This window comes from Ptychodera flava, chromosome 8, assembly GCF_041260155.1.
Source record: "Ptychodera flava strain L36383 chromosome 8, AS_Pfla_20210202, whole genome shotgun sequence".
In the NCBI taxonomy this organism is placed as follows: domain Eukaryota; kingdom Metazoa; phylum Hemichordata; class Enteropneusta; family Ptychoderidae; genus Ptychodera; species Ptychodera flava.
The window spans coordinates 38,180,026-38,194,219 of NC_091935.1; the positions used below are offsets into that span (position 1 = coordinate 38,180,026).

General features: G+C 37.3%; 1 pseudogene; it reads left to right on the forward strand.

The window, feature by feature from the left end:
- Positions 1-4,804: 4,804 nt before the first annotated feature.
- Positions 4,805-11,840, forward strand: LOC139139267 (arylsulfatase B-like; annotated as a pseudogene).
- Positions 11,841-14,194: the final 2,354 nt, after the last annotated feature.

Here is a 14,194-nt window from a genome sequence, read left to right on the forward strand (position 1 = left end):
GTGTAAATAAACCATCGCTGTGTATTTGTGGTAAGTCACGTGGTTCAGCTCGACCACTTAAAATGCGACGGACAGGGCATGGCAATATGATGAGCCACAATAGAATAGACTCTCTATGACCTGCGTAATAAACAGTCGAATATCGTGGCATCGTCTTGCAACTCTTGTCCCATGCAGGACCAGAGGAATTAACTTTCCACAGACAGCTGTATCTGCATGGTGGATGAAAAGACGTTGGCCTATATGGGGAATATTGGATGTCTAGAGTTGAAATCATGAAGACAGAAAAACGACACCATCCCCAATCGATCAAGCCACCCGTGACGTGGTCAAGTATTGTTGTATTATGTGAAAAAAATCGATTCCTGATGGTGCAGTGAAAGAATATAACGATATTTTGAAGTTCTGTCCAAAATAGTGAAAGCTTAAGAGAACAGATAATATAGTCCGATGTCTATCCACACGTCATCGTAGAGAAAATGCAAACATGCCATCTTTACATAGAAGATTATTTTAAAATTAATGGTCATTTATCATCATAAAATACAACAAAACAGTGAATAGTGATTTCATAGAGTAAGAGGCACATACAAACATATATTTACTCATTCTGTACTGTGTCAGTTCCCTATGTCATATTGCAAAGTCAAAGGATAAATATTAAAAGTTTTCTGTAGAGTGTTCAAGAACTACAGATTTCGCTTACTTCCACTGTTGCTTTTGACGGAAAATCTCATCGAAGCTGCATCGTCCCATATGTCCCCTGTTTCAATCATTCATTTCATCTCAATACCCAACGAGACTGCTAGTCTTCGAATATCACTCAGTCCATCTTGACATAGAGCCAGTTTCTTAATTTTGTATAATATCGCTGATAATCAACACTCAGTCTGCTATTCATCTACGCTCATACGCTAAAGCTCAACAAAAGGTGTCTAAAAGCGTAATTATTTGTTCATCGCCATTAAAACTAATCTATACCGTGTGAACGTGCGTATATGAGGTGTACTTATGTACACCTCATATACACATTCAACGATTACTTACACACTCTGAATTAAAGAAATGAATGATGAATGTCATGCATTTAACCTTTGAACACCACACGTGATCAGATGGCATCAATCACTACGTAAATACCCTTATTAGTTTTATTAATGCTACTTATTTACCCAAAGGCAAGTTAACCTTTGCCTTTTAAATTAACGGCACCGTGTGCATTTCCGCCTTGCCTTTGCTTGGGACAAAATAAACTTATTCTCACTTTGAATTAAGCAGAACCTTGAAATTTGACCTACAAACCTTTCAGAGAAAACATAGCATAACATTGTCGCTAGTAATGGGAAAGCGTTGGGTAACAGATTTATTTGAAATCCCCCTCAAGCTGATTCACAAAAGCGCAATATATTCAGACAGAAAAGGCGAAAGTCATCCATTCTGCGATTATCGCACACGCTGAGCGATAGAATGTTCGTTCTGATGTTTTGTTCGGTGTGCTTGCCAGTTTTCGCAGTAGGCTTCGCTAATCCGAAACCACACATTATTTTCATCCTTGCCGATGACCTTGGCTGGCACGATGTTGGTTACCACGATTCGATCATCGAAACGCCAAACATCGACCGATTGGCCGCCGATGGAGTCAAGCTTGAAAACTATTATGTAACACCAGTGTGTTCCCCGACGAGGTCTGTACTTATGACAGGACGTTACCAGGTAAATTACACTTGCATGTTCAAACGGTGCAAAAGGATCTTTGGACTTTTTTCGATGATAGACGAGAATCGAATAACACTTTTGTCGAACGTTATTTAAGCAACGTATTATTGATAATATACTTGTAACATAACTAACATAATACATTAATGTTAAACATAGCACAAATGTATATGTCACTTTTGATAATGGTTTTGACACTGTAAGTAAACGGCTGCTTTGTCATGTGAACAAAAGATTTGTTTCTAGTCAGTGCGGGTCATCTCAGGACCTGTAGTGTGCGTCATGTCTTTTTTTGAGTTACGTACTCATCGCTACAGCTATCCTTGATATCCCTGTTTTGCATGTCTAAAATTGCTAAAAAGAAACGGAAGTATTTGCAGCCAGTAATAAAAGCCAATAACTTATGTATCAATAGTGACAAACCAGCATTGTTAGGAATAAAAAGGGAAAAAAAGAAAATCGCATCATTGCTTTACTTTTGCTGAATGTTTATGACTAGGAACAATTCTTTTTGCCTAAAGCTTTGCTAATAATTACTGAGTTCTCGATTATTATCGTTTCATTCACACAGACAAAGATTAAAGTCCACAAGGGTGCTATATCGCTCAATACAGACACCCTTTTTCACCTCCAACAATGTGTTTCCCCAAACCCATCTGTACGTTTTATGTGTGATAGTTTTCAATGGAGCCTTCTCAATAGTGATATACACGAAAGGGCTTTACATCTGCAAAACGTCAGCAGCATTTATCAATAAATGTAAGGCGCAGAAATGCTAAACCATTTCAAATATCTATATTGTTGACACTTAGCAAAACATCAGAGTAAGTCAACTTTAACTATAGAATCATCTTGAAAATAGATCATGAGGTGCTTTCTGTAAATACTAAATGGCGCTGTACACTTTATATGATCGAACTGGTGATTATGTGATTCTTTACTTTGATACTCAGAGCAAGACATCCCTACCTGCCAGTAAAATTAGTCATTCTACATTAAATTTCATTCTACCAATCCACATACATACATACATACATACATACATACATACATACATACATACATACATACATACATACATACATACATGCATGCATGCATGCATGCACGCACGCACGCACGCACGAACACACACATACATACATACATATCACTACGTAAATACCCTTATTAGTTTTATTAATGCTACTTATTTACCCAAAGGCAAGTTAACCTTGCCTAAAAGTTTAAATTAACGGCACCGAGTGCATTTCCGTCTTGCCTTTGCTTGAAACAAAATAAACTTATTCTCACTTTGAATTAAGCAGAACCTTGAAATTTGACCTACAAACCTTTCAGAGAAAACATAGCATAACATTGTCGCTAGTAATGGGAAAGCGTTGGGTAACAGATTTATTTGAAATCCCCCTCAAGCTGATTCACAAAAGCGCAATATATTCAGACAGAAAAGGCGAAAATCATCCATTCTGCGATTACCGCACACGCTGAGCGATAGAATGTTTGTTCTGATGTTTTGTTCGGTGTGCTTGCCAGTTTTCGCAGTAGGCTTCGCTAATCCGAAACCACACATTATTTTCATCCTTGCCGATGACCTTGGCTGGCACGATGTTGGTTACCACGATTCGATCATCGAAACGCCAAACATCGACCGATTGGCCGCCGATGGAGTCAAGCTTGAAAACTATTATGTAACACCAGTGTGTTCCCCGACAAGGTCTGTACTTATGACAGGACGTTACCAGGTAAATTACACTTGCATGTTCCAACGGCGCAAAAGGATCTTTGGACTATTTTCGATGATAGACGACAATCGAATAACACTTTTGTCGAACGTTATTTAAGCAACGTATTATGATAACAACATGTAACATAACTAACATAATACATTAATGTTAAACATAGCACAAATGTATATATCACTTTTGATAATGGTTTTGACACTGTAAGTAAACGGCTGCTTTGTCACGTGAACAAAATATTTGTTTCTAGTCAGTGCCGGTCATCTCAGGACCTGTACTGCGCGTCATGTCTTTTTTTTGAGTTACGTACTCATCGCTACAGCTATCCTTGATATCCCTGTTTTGCATGTCTAAATATGCTAAAAAGAAAACGGAAGTATTTTGCAGCCAGTAATAAAAGCCAATAACTTATGTATCAATAGTGACAAACCAGCATTGTTAGGAATAAAAAAGGGAAAAAAAGAAAATCGCATCATTGCTTTACTTTTGCTGAATGTTTATGACTAGGAACAATTCTTTTTGCCTAAAGCTTTGCTAATAATTACTGAGTTCTCGATTATTATCGTTTCATTCACACAGACAAAGATTAAAGTCCACAAGGGTGCTATATCGCTCAATACAGACACCCTTTTTCACCTCCAACAATGTGTTTCCCCAAACCCATCTGTACGTTTTATGTGTGATAGTTTTCAATGGAGCCTTCTCAATAGTGATATACACGAAAGGGCTTCACATCTGCAAACGTCAGCAGCATTTATAAATAAATGTAAGGCGCAGAAATGCTAAACCATTTCAAATATATATTGTTGACACTTAGCAAAACATCAGAGTAAGTCAAATTTAACTATAGAATCATCTTGAAAATAGATCATAAGGTGCTTTCTGTAAACACTAAATGGCGCTGTACAGCTTTATATGATCGAACTGGTGATTATGTGATTCTTTACTTTGATACTCAGAGCAAGAAATCCCTACCTGCCAGTAAAATTAGTCATTCTACATTAAATTTCATTCTACCAATCCACATACATACACATACATACATACATACATACATACATACATACATACATACATACATACATACATACATGCATGCATGCATGCATGCATGCACGCACGCACGCACGCACGCACGAACACACACATACATACATACATATCACTACGTAAATACCCTTATTAGTTTTATTAATGCTACTTATTTACCCAAAGGCAAGTTAACCTTTGCCTAAAAGTTTAAATTAACGGCACCGAGTGCATTTCCGTCTTGCCTTTGCTTGGGACAAAATAAACTTATTCTCACTTTGAATTAAGCAGAACCTTGAAATTTGACCTACAAACCTTTCAGAGAAAACATAGCATAACATTGTCGCTAGTAATGGGAAAGCGTTGGGTAACAGATTTATTTGAAATCCCCCTCAAGCTGATTCACAAAAGCGCAATATATTCAGACAGAAAAGGCGAAAGTCATCCATTCTGCGATTATCGCACACGCTGAGCGATAGAATGTTCGTTCTGATGTTTTGTTCGGTGTGCTTGCCAGTTTTCGCAGTAGGCTTCGCTAATCCGAAACCACACATTATTTTCATCCTTGCCGATGACCTTGGCTGGCACGATGTTGGTTACCACGATTCGATCATCGAAACGCCAAACATCGACCGATTGGCCGCCGATGGAGTCAAGCTTGAAAACTATTATGTAACACCAGTGTGTTCCCCGACGAGGTCTGTACTTATGACAGGACGTTACCAGGTAAATTACACTTGCATGTTCAAACGGTGCAAAAGGATCTTTGGACTTTTTCGATGATAGACGAGAATCGAATAACACTTTTGTCGAACGTTATTTAAGCAACGTATTATTGATAACAACATGTAACATAACTAACATAATACATTAATGTTAAACATAGCACAAATGTATGTATCACTTTTGATAATGGTTTTGACACTGTAAGTAAACGGCTGCTTTGTCACGTGAACAAAAGATTTGTTTCTAGTCAGTGCCGGTCATCTCAGGACCTGTACTGCGCGTCATGTCTTTTTTTTGAGTTACGTACTCATCGCTACAGCTATCCTTGATATCCCTGTTTTGCATGTCTAAATATGCTAAAAAGAAAACGGAAGTATTTTGCAGCCAGTAATAAAAGCCAATAACTTATGTATCAATAGTGACAAACCAGCATTGTTAGGAATAAAAAAGGGAAAAAAAGAAAATCGCATCATTGCTTTACTTTTGCTGAATGTTTATGACTAGGAACAATTCTTTTTGCCTAAAGCTTTGCTAATAATTACTGAGTTCTCGATTATTATCGTTTCATTCACACAGACAAAGATCTAAGTCCACAAGCGTGCTATATCGCTCAATACAGACACCCTTTTTCACCTCCAACAATGTGTTTCCCCAAACCCATCTGTACGTTTTATGTGTGATAGTTTTCAATGGAGCCTTCTCAATAGTGATATACACGAAAGGGCTTCACATCTGCAAAACGTCAGCAGCATTTATCAATAAATGTAAGGCGCAGAAATGCTAAACCATTTCAAATATCTATATTGTTGACACTTAGCAAAACATCAGAGTAAGTCAACTTTAACTATAGAATCATCTTGAAAATAGATCATGAGGTGCTTTCTGTAAATACTAAATGGCGCTGTACACTTTATATGATCGAACTGGTGATTATGTGATTCTTTACTTTGATACTCAGAGCAAGACATCCCTACCTGCCAGTAAAATTAGTCATTCTACATTAAATTTCATTCTACCAATCCACATACATACATACATACATACATACATACATACATACATACATACATACATACATACATACATACATACATACATACATGCATACATGCATGCATGCATGCACGCACGCACGCACGCACGCACGCACACACACACATACATACATACATACATACATACATACATACATACATACATACATACATACATACATACATACATGTACATACATACATACATACATACATACATACATACATACATACATACATACATACATACATACATACATACATACATACATACATACATACATACATACATACATACATACATACATACATACATACATATGTATATACATACGTACGTACGTAGGTACGTGCGTGCGTGCATGCATATACGTACGTACGTACATACATACGTACATACATGTATGTCTCAAACACAGAAGGCATATAATCCACCAAACTGCGTATCGCTGTTCAATGAGCACTATGATAAAAGAATACATGATGTTTAAAAAAACTCTGATGTCTACCAAAATGCTATTTGATAACATAGAATTAATTTGATAACGTCTACAGACTCGCACAGGCATGCAACATCGTGTTCTCTGCGCCAACGAACCAAAATGTCTTCCATTGGACGAAGTTCTACTTCCACAGAAATTAAAAGAAAGTGGCTACGCTACCCATATGGTCGGGAAATGGCATCTTGGATTTTACAAGTGGGACTGCGTACCAAACCACAGGGGTTTTGATAGCTTTTTTGGTCAGTAACAATATCTATTTGTACCCCATTTTGAAAGTGCCAGTTTATTCATTTTCTTGGAAAAGGACATGATGTGTTGTGTGAAGGTTTTGATGATATCCAGAAAAGCACTCGATTACTGTAGTATGGGGTTTTCTTCGGTAGAAGATCTCCTAAATAACATATAATCAAAACGTTGTCGGCACATATGTCGGTACATTTGTATGTATTTGTATGAAACACGTTTGCTTGTCCTTGTCTCAGGTTTCTACCTAGCAGTTGGAGACTATTTCAATCACTCAAGAATTACTGGTGGACATTGGGGCTATGATCTCCGGGACAACGATAAAATGGTGGCAAAACAGTACGAAGGTGAATACTCAACCTTCTTGTTTGCCAGGAAGTCACAGGAAATCCTTTGGAATCACAATCCAGATGTCGTAAGTATTATTGTGATCCAATGTCTTGCCTAGAGTCTATATTGCATTCACTTCTTTTAAATTACACAAGTCAACTACCTTAGCATGTTGGCATGTCTCCATTTAGTTATGTTTCAGTGTATGCAAGTTGTAAACGTTGTTATCAAAATACAGTCATCACAGTTATCATGTTTTCGTTCGACATGGAATGAGACCAATCAAGTGTTGCTGTTGAAAGTTACTCTTAGCTGAGGCTTGACTTTCCATGTCCCAAACCCTACATGTTTAGTTGTTGATCTTTTTACAGGTATTAAGTATATTTACGGGTGTTCTTCATTGCATACCTAAAAATAATCGGAAACTGATCTATTAAAGGGACAAAGTCGCCCATTTTTGATGAATTTGTTTGATACGAGATGCTACTTATATTGTTTGACATGTTAAGAGATGCTGAATGAATGGGTGACACCCTGGTTTTAGACACGATACATGAAGCCATCGCGAAAATGAATTAATGGTCATGACCATTAATTCATTTTCGCGCTGGTTTCATTTAATTTGTCTAAAACCAGGGTCGAATATATGCATGGTCACCATTTCATTCAGCATCTCTTAACATGTCAAACAATATAAGTTGTATCTCGCAAACAGAATTCATGAAAAATGGGCGACTTTGTCCCTTTAATAGGCTATGTCATTCTTCCTTCTTTTTTTCCACAAGTACTATTTGCTGTTTTGTGTTTTAGCCCCTATTTCTATACCTGTCATTTCAAGCCGTTCACGGCCCTCTCCAAGTTCCAGCACAGTACTCCGACATATATCTCGGGAAGATAGAAGATGAGCACCGTAGACTGTACGCCGGCCAAACAACATGCATGGACGAAGCCATCGGTAAAGTCGTCGACACACTAGAGAAAACTGGTCTCTGGAAAAACAGTCTGATAGTGTTTTCGACAGGTTTGTGCCTTCTATCATGTTTGTTCACACACTTATAGGCTGTTCTCTGTTTCGAATCCCCTTTCTTATCAAATAAAAAACATGAACTAACATCGAACTTTGTTGATATTAAACTCCTACGATAAAAAAGTTATCTATACCAATGGTTTTGAAATTTACACCCGTCGATAACTTTGTCGACCAGATAAGACATTGCTAAAAGACAGTGAGAATTACTTGCGCAGTGTCAAAATTCGCCTTGCATGATCACTTTTAGACTCGATGTAAATCAATGGTTAAGACTTTCAAATCACATTCTCCCGTTTTCACCATCTTTTTAACAAAACTTGTGTCTCATTAAGTCTACTGCGCATACTCAACTGGACAGAGCCTAATGAAAAAGCAAATACATTCGCAAGTGATCACAGAAACATGAGAAGCTATTGCAAACAACGTTTATTATACTGACAAGCACTTAAAGCAAGGAGCCTGAACGAAATAGAGTCTTAGTTTTCAATAGAACCATTGTCAGGAGGTGGAATAACGTAGTTTATTTTTTGTTTCGACAACAGTGAAACAGTAATCTACTGCCAAAAAAACACGTGAATTTGTAGATTTAGAAAAGTAACAGCAAAGATCAAACTTGGGCGTTCGATTGAATCATGCGATAAAAACCATTCTCAAAACCCTGAGCATCAATAGCAATTGTTTCTACTTCAGACAATGGAGGGTCTTTAGGTCATGGAGGGAGTAACTGGCCATTGAGAGGTCAAAAAGGTACTCTTTTGGAAGGAGGCGTGAGGGGTGTTGCCTTCGTAAGTGGTCCTGTCCTGAAAGAAGTGTGAGAGGAACAGTTAACAGAGAACTTCTGTACGTTGGTGATTGGTTCCCAACGTTTGTACACCTGGCCGGCGGCACAACCAATGGTACAAAGCCATTAGATGGTCTAAACCAGTGGCAAACTATCAGGTATTTACTACACACAGTTTGTTACCTCATAAAGACTTTTTCCTCATCGGAACACCTGACGGGCTGATTAAGAAGCAGACACGTTCAGACAGTTTGAAAGACTGGGAGTGAATTGTGTGAAAGATAAAGGACTGTTATAGATAGACAGAGAGAGCCTGTAAGAGAAACAGTGTGAATTTCTTCTGGAGAAGCAAGAATTAGTTCACGCCTTCTGTCTCTTCAAGACATAATTTGACTATCACGTATAAATGTCAGATACCTTATTTCCTAGTATCTTCATTAATATTTGTCATCACATTTGCAGTCAGGATATGTCCTCACCAAGAAAGGAAATTTTGCACAACATAGACCATCTGGAGTCCAAACCACTTCATTTAACAAGCGAACCATACCAGGACCTTTCTCTCTTCGATATACGTGTTTCAGCGTCTATAAGGATTGGCAACTGGAAACTTTTAACAGGAAAAAGAGGTAAACGTTGAACAAGACATACATACTACAGGAACCTTTCTTACAGTCTGGGGGAGTAACTAACCATGCTTAACTAAAACGATTTGAAGTATAAGATATTACTTACCCAGGATTACCAATGGCAAATGTCTGCAAAACAAAAACAACAGCTTATTAAAGAAGTCTCAGCCAACATTCTCCAATAATTGTAAAGATGTCTATCACCAAAAACCATTCTTGTGCAAGAAAGTCGTCCTGACTACCATTTACCTCCAATTTTTTTTTAACAGGAGCTAATTTTCAGACAAACCCTCCTGCACTCGGCTACAGGAAGAGTAACATGGGACATGGTAACCTTGCGTTATTTAACATCAGAGATGATCCCGAGGAAGGAAAAGACTTAGTTAACTGCCGGCCAGATATTGTGCACAGACTTCTAAAACGACTTCATTTCCATAATAACACTGTTGTGGTTCCAAGTCATTTAGAACGCCACAAAGAACGTTCTGATCCCATATTCCATGACATGGCATGGTCTCCGTGGGGGTAAAACCCCAAGAGGGGATTAGCGCGAGGAGACTCTCGTTATCTTTGCAGATATGATTGGAAATGAATGTAATACGATGGTTCTTACAAAGTAATAATGTCTATAAGCGTAGACGTCTTAAACTGCAAAGTAGCCCGAAAAGTGCCAGTAGCTGTGCGATGAGCAGTTCTAAATCACTGCGGCAAGATAGTTGACAGTTGCAAATCTACATAAAATGAGAGATAGCATTATTGTTATGTTTCATGACATCTACTGGTGACGCTCTCTAACGCTGGTTACTCCTGAGGTTATTTGTAAGTAAGTAAGTAAGTAAGTAAGTAAGTAAGTAAGTAAGTAAGTAAGTAAGTAAGTCAGTCAGTCAGTCAGTCAGTCAGTCAGTCAGTCAGTCAGTCAGTCAGTCAGTCAGTCAGTCAGTCAGTCAGTCAGTAAGCAAGCAAGCAAGCAAGCAAGTAAGTAAGTAAGTAAGTAAGTAAGTAAGTAAGTAAGTAAGTAAGTAAGTAAGTAAGTAAGTAAGTAAGTAAGTAAGTAAGTAACTAAGTTAGTAAGTAAGTGTTTCCTATTCTGATATATACCATAGATATCCAATGAACAATATAGTGGCAAATTATTGAGTTGAAATGCGAATCCAATGCCGTTAAACACAGATATGAGACATAGCTAGTACGTCAGATCGGAAGAGGACTTTTTAGAGAGTTTGGCTAGACAGCGTCACCTAAAGATGCCAGTGATATGACCTGTACTGCTGCTACTTGTACACATAATAGCTTACAAAAGGAGAAGACTTTAGCGGGACAAGTTGCGCTTGGATCTTTCATTTGTTCCTTTTGAAAACTACAGGCAAAACCAACAAAAGTATACGATTTTGACATGGGCATCAAAGGCAACGCATAATTTCTGTCTTTCATTTTGTTTGAACCACGTTTGAACCTCCACGTGTACTTTATTAGCACTATTTGAACATAGCTGTGCAAGTCTTAGATTTATCCGATTTCGTTGTGGTCTAGCAGTACTGTTCTGACTTGTTAATGAATATTGACAAGTTTATTTGCTCTACAATTAAAATATGCATTTTTACGTCACATGATATTTGGCCCTCTGCTGACTTCTAATTAATCAGAGAAACAGTGCTTTGGTATGACATATAGTTTGCTTCGTTAAAACAAAAATATCTATGGCCAATGAGTTTATTTTATGAAACGTAGTATATTGAATCGAAATGAAAATCAAAACGAAGTCTTAAACCATTGTCAATATCACCATTGTATTTATTGAATTTTTTAAGGCCTGTCTTCGATCCTTGCTTGTATTACTTCACATTTGCATTAATGTGTGTTAGACGGTGTTACAGAGATATTTTATCTCAGACAAAGGTTAATGAACCTAGCGGTCATCGACACCAGTAAAATGGTTAATTAAAACAACAAGATCTCAATTATAAGTCGATATGCATACAAATCATATTTTTAGACAAACGCACAATAACGCTAATTCCATTTTACGAGGGTGTTTACGAAAGTCAGGACGAAAACAAGAACATGTGTCACAGTGAGGTTTGAATATCATTTGTATAATATATTAATTGTGACACTGACGTTTATGATTGGATGTATCATTTTATCTTTAATTCATGTCTATCGTATGATCCAAGCCACGCCTTAAAGATAACGTTTACAATCCCATCCTTAAACATACAACGAGCAGTCTGGGTTGCTAAAGGGAGAGATTGGAACATTGAGAGGGGAACACGGCGGACCCAAGACATTTAGACTATGGGAGAAGCGTATCTTGGGCGATGGCAACTGTCAAGCTTGTCTACAGGGAAATAAAGTCTATGTAGTACCAATGAACTCTAAACGTCTCGTGTAGTCAATACACTGAAGATCCCCAGGTACCTCTCGGCAGGCCAAGGCGAGTTCAACATATAAACTCCCCTTTGAAAGAACGATTAGTAATCGAGTGGCCGTAGTTACTACTTTGAAGAAAAAACTTATAGTAACAACGGTACTCCGTTACAATGAAAACCAGCTGTCAGGAGTAGATAAGAGTACAGCTTGATTCTGACTCAGCTGCTATATCATGTGACATGGGGCAGTATAGCAGTGTTATGCTTTTATCTATAGTGTACAAGAGTATACTCCCCTGTGTGTGTTTTATTACGGGTGAATATATAGTCATTTGATCAGTGCATCTACAGCGAAACAAGTTATCAAAGCACTTATACAAGTTTGATAACATTTAAATCAATTTCATCATCATCTATTCTCGGGCTGTTTTCACTGCAAACTTCCATTATATTTTATTTGTGATATTATATTTAAAATTTATATATAAACAATGACATTGCGTTCAAAACGCATTATGTCGGGTAGGTTGATGCTTTGTCTTCTAACGCACTTTAAGGAGAAGAATATAAAAATGCACTTGTTTTGCTAAGCAAACATTACAAAAAAGCCACAAAATCTTACAGTGATGTCTTAGCCACAAAACCATTTTCTCGACCATAATAACAGGTAATTATTTTAGCACGATCTTGTAATTTGACTATTCTGCTCTTATACATAAATTATTCAACTATTTCTAACGACAATTATCATAAGTACTACACAGTATTGATTTCAAGTCAGAGGCAGTGTCGGGGGAAAATGGATCTACAGTCACTTTATGGGACCACTTCGTTGTTGTAAACATTAATGTTGTAAAAATGCAGATATTGCTGAAATAGGTAGACTCGTACAAATGTCGTTTTATTCGCTTCTGTAATTTTAGATATTCGTTGAAATGTAAAATTTAGGTCATAAAGCATCGAGTGAGAGGATGGCTATCTGACAGAAGGTAGGACACGTGCATTGCAATATCTATTTTCTGAACTTATGAATACTAGTAAATTTTGGAACTTATCAAGAATCAAATACGTTGTGAATATGTTGTCGTGTTTAAAAGAAAATGGAGGTCTCGGTCCATCAACAAATCCCATGAACAGATCATTGCTATGTCAGAAACCTTTATCAAACATTGAGGAGCGCTGTAGTGGTGATATCTTGAATATCACCCAAAATTAAGAAAAAGGCTACATTTTGAGGTCAATTGAATGATATTCGAAGACGACAGCTTTTCCGGATCAGATGTTGAAATGAAAAAATATTACTGAAACAAGAAGCATAGGTGATGATACCGCTCTTCGGTGTTTTCCTTTAACGCCCTAATATCTGCGAAATAAACCGATTTCAAAATATCCTCCGTTTTCCAAGAGTTTTCTTTGAAAAAGACTCATTAAAGACTGAGAATGTGTATAACATTGTCATAAGTGTCGAAAGTGGCATGTAAATTCACATTTTTAACATCATTTTAGATTTCCCGCCATTTTCAGACAGAGAAGATAAAAATTACAACAACGAATTGTTGGCCATCATTTGTTGTGCATTCAAGTAATGCCATCATTTTTGTTTCTGGTATGATCACGATGGGTATGTGCAGGAAATACTGTTTATTTTGTACTTTTCCGTGGGGGCGCCAATTTATGGGTGCGGCACCCTATTATTATTTTGCCTGTTAAAACGTGTAGGCATGGTTCAAATCAGCGAGCAAATACACGTCCTTCAATTAGCACATTTACTGGGCCCAACTTCGGTTTGAAAATAAAATAATGAAAAAAATATATGAAATCGCAGCTATTGGGGCTTTAAAGACAACAATTCAATAATTGAAAATACCTGATTCTGTCTGTCATTGGATTGTACGTTTATAAAACACGTATAATGTTTACCATTTTAAATTTAAAACACTTTATGACTTTTGAACTATAAAAGTAGTGAACGAGTGCAGAAGAAATTGAGCTCCATAATTTCACAAATGCAAAATTTTCGACAATTTGAACATATAAACTATTCGGAAATAATTGAGCTGGCCAG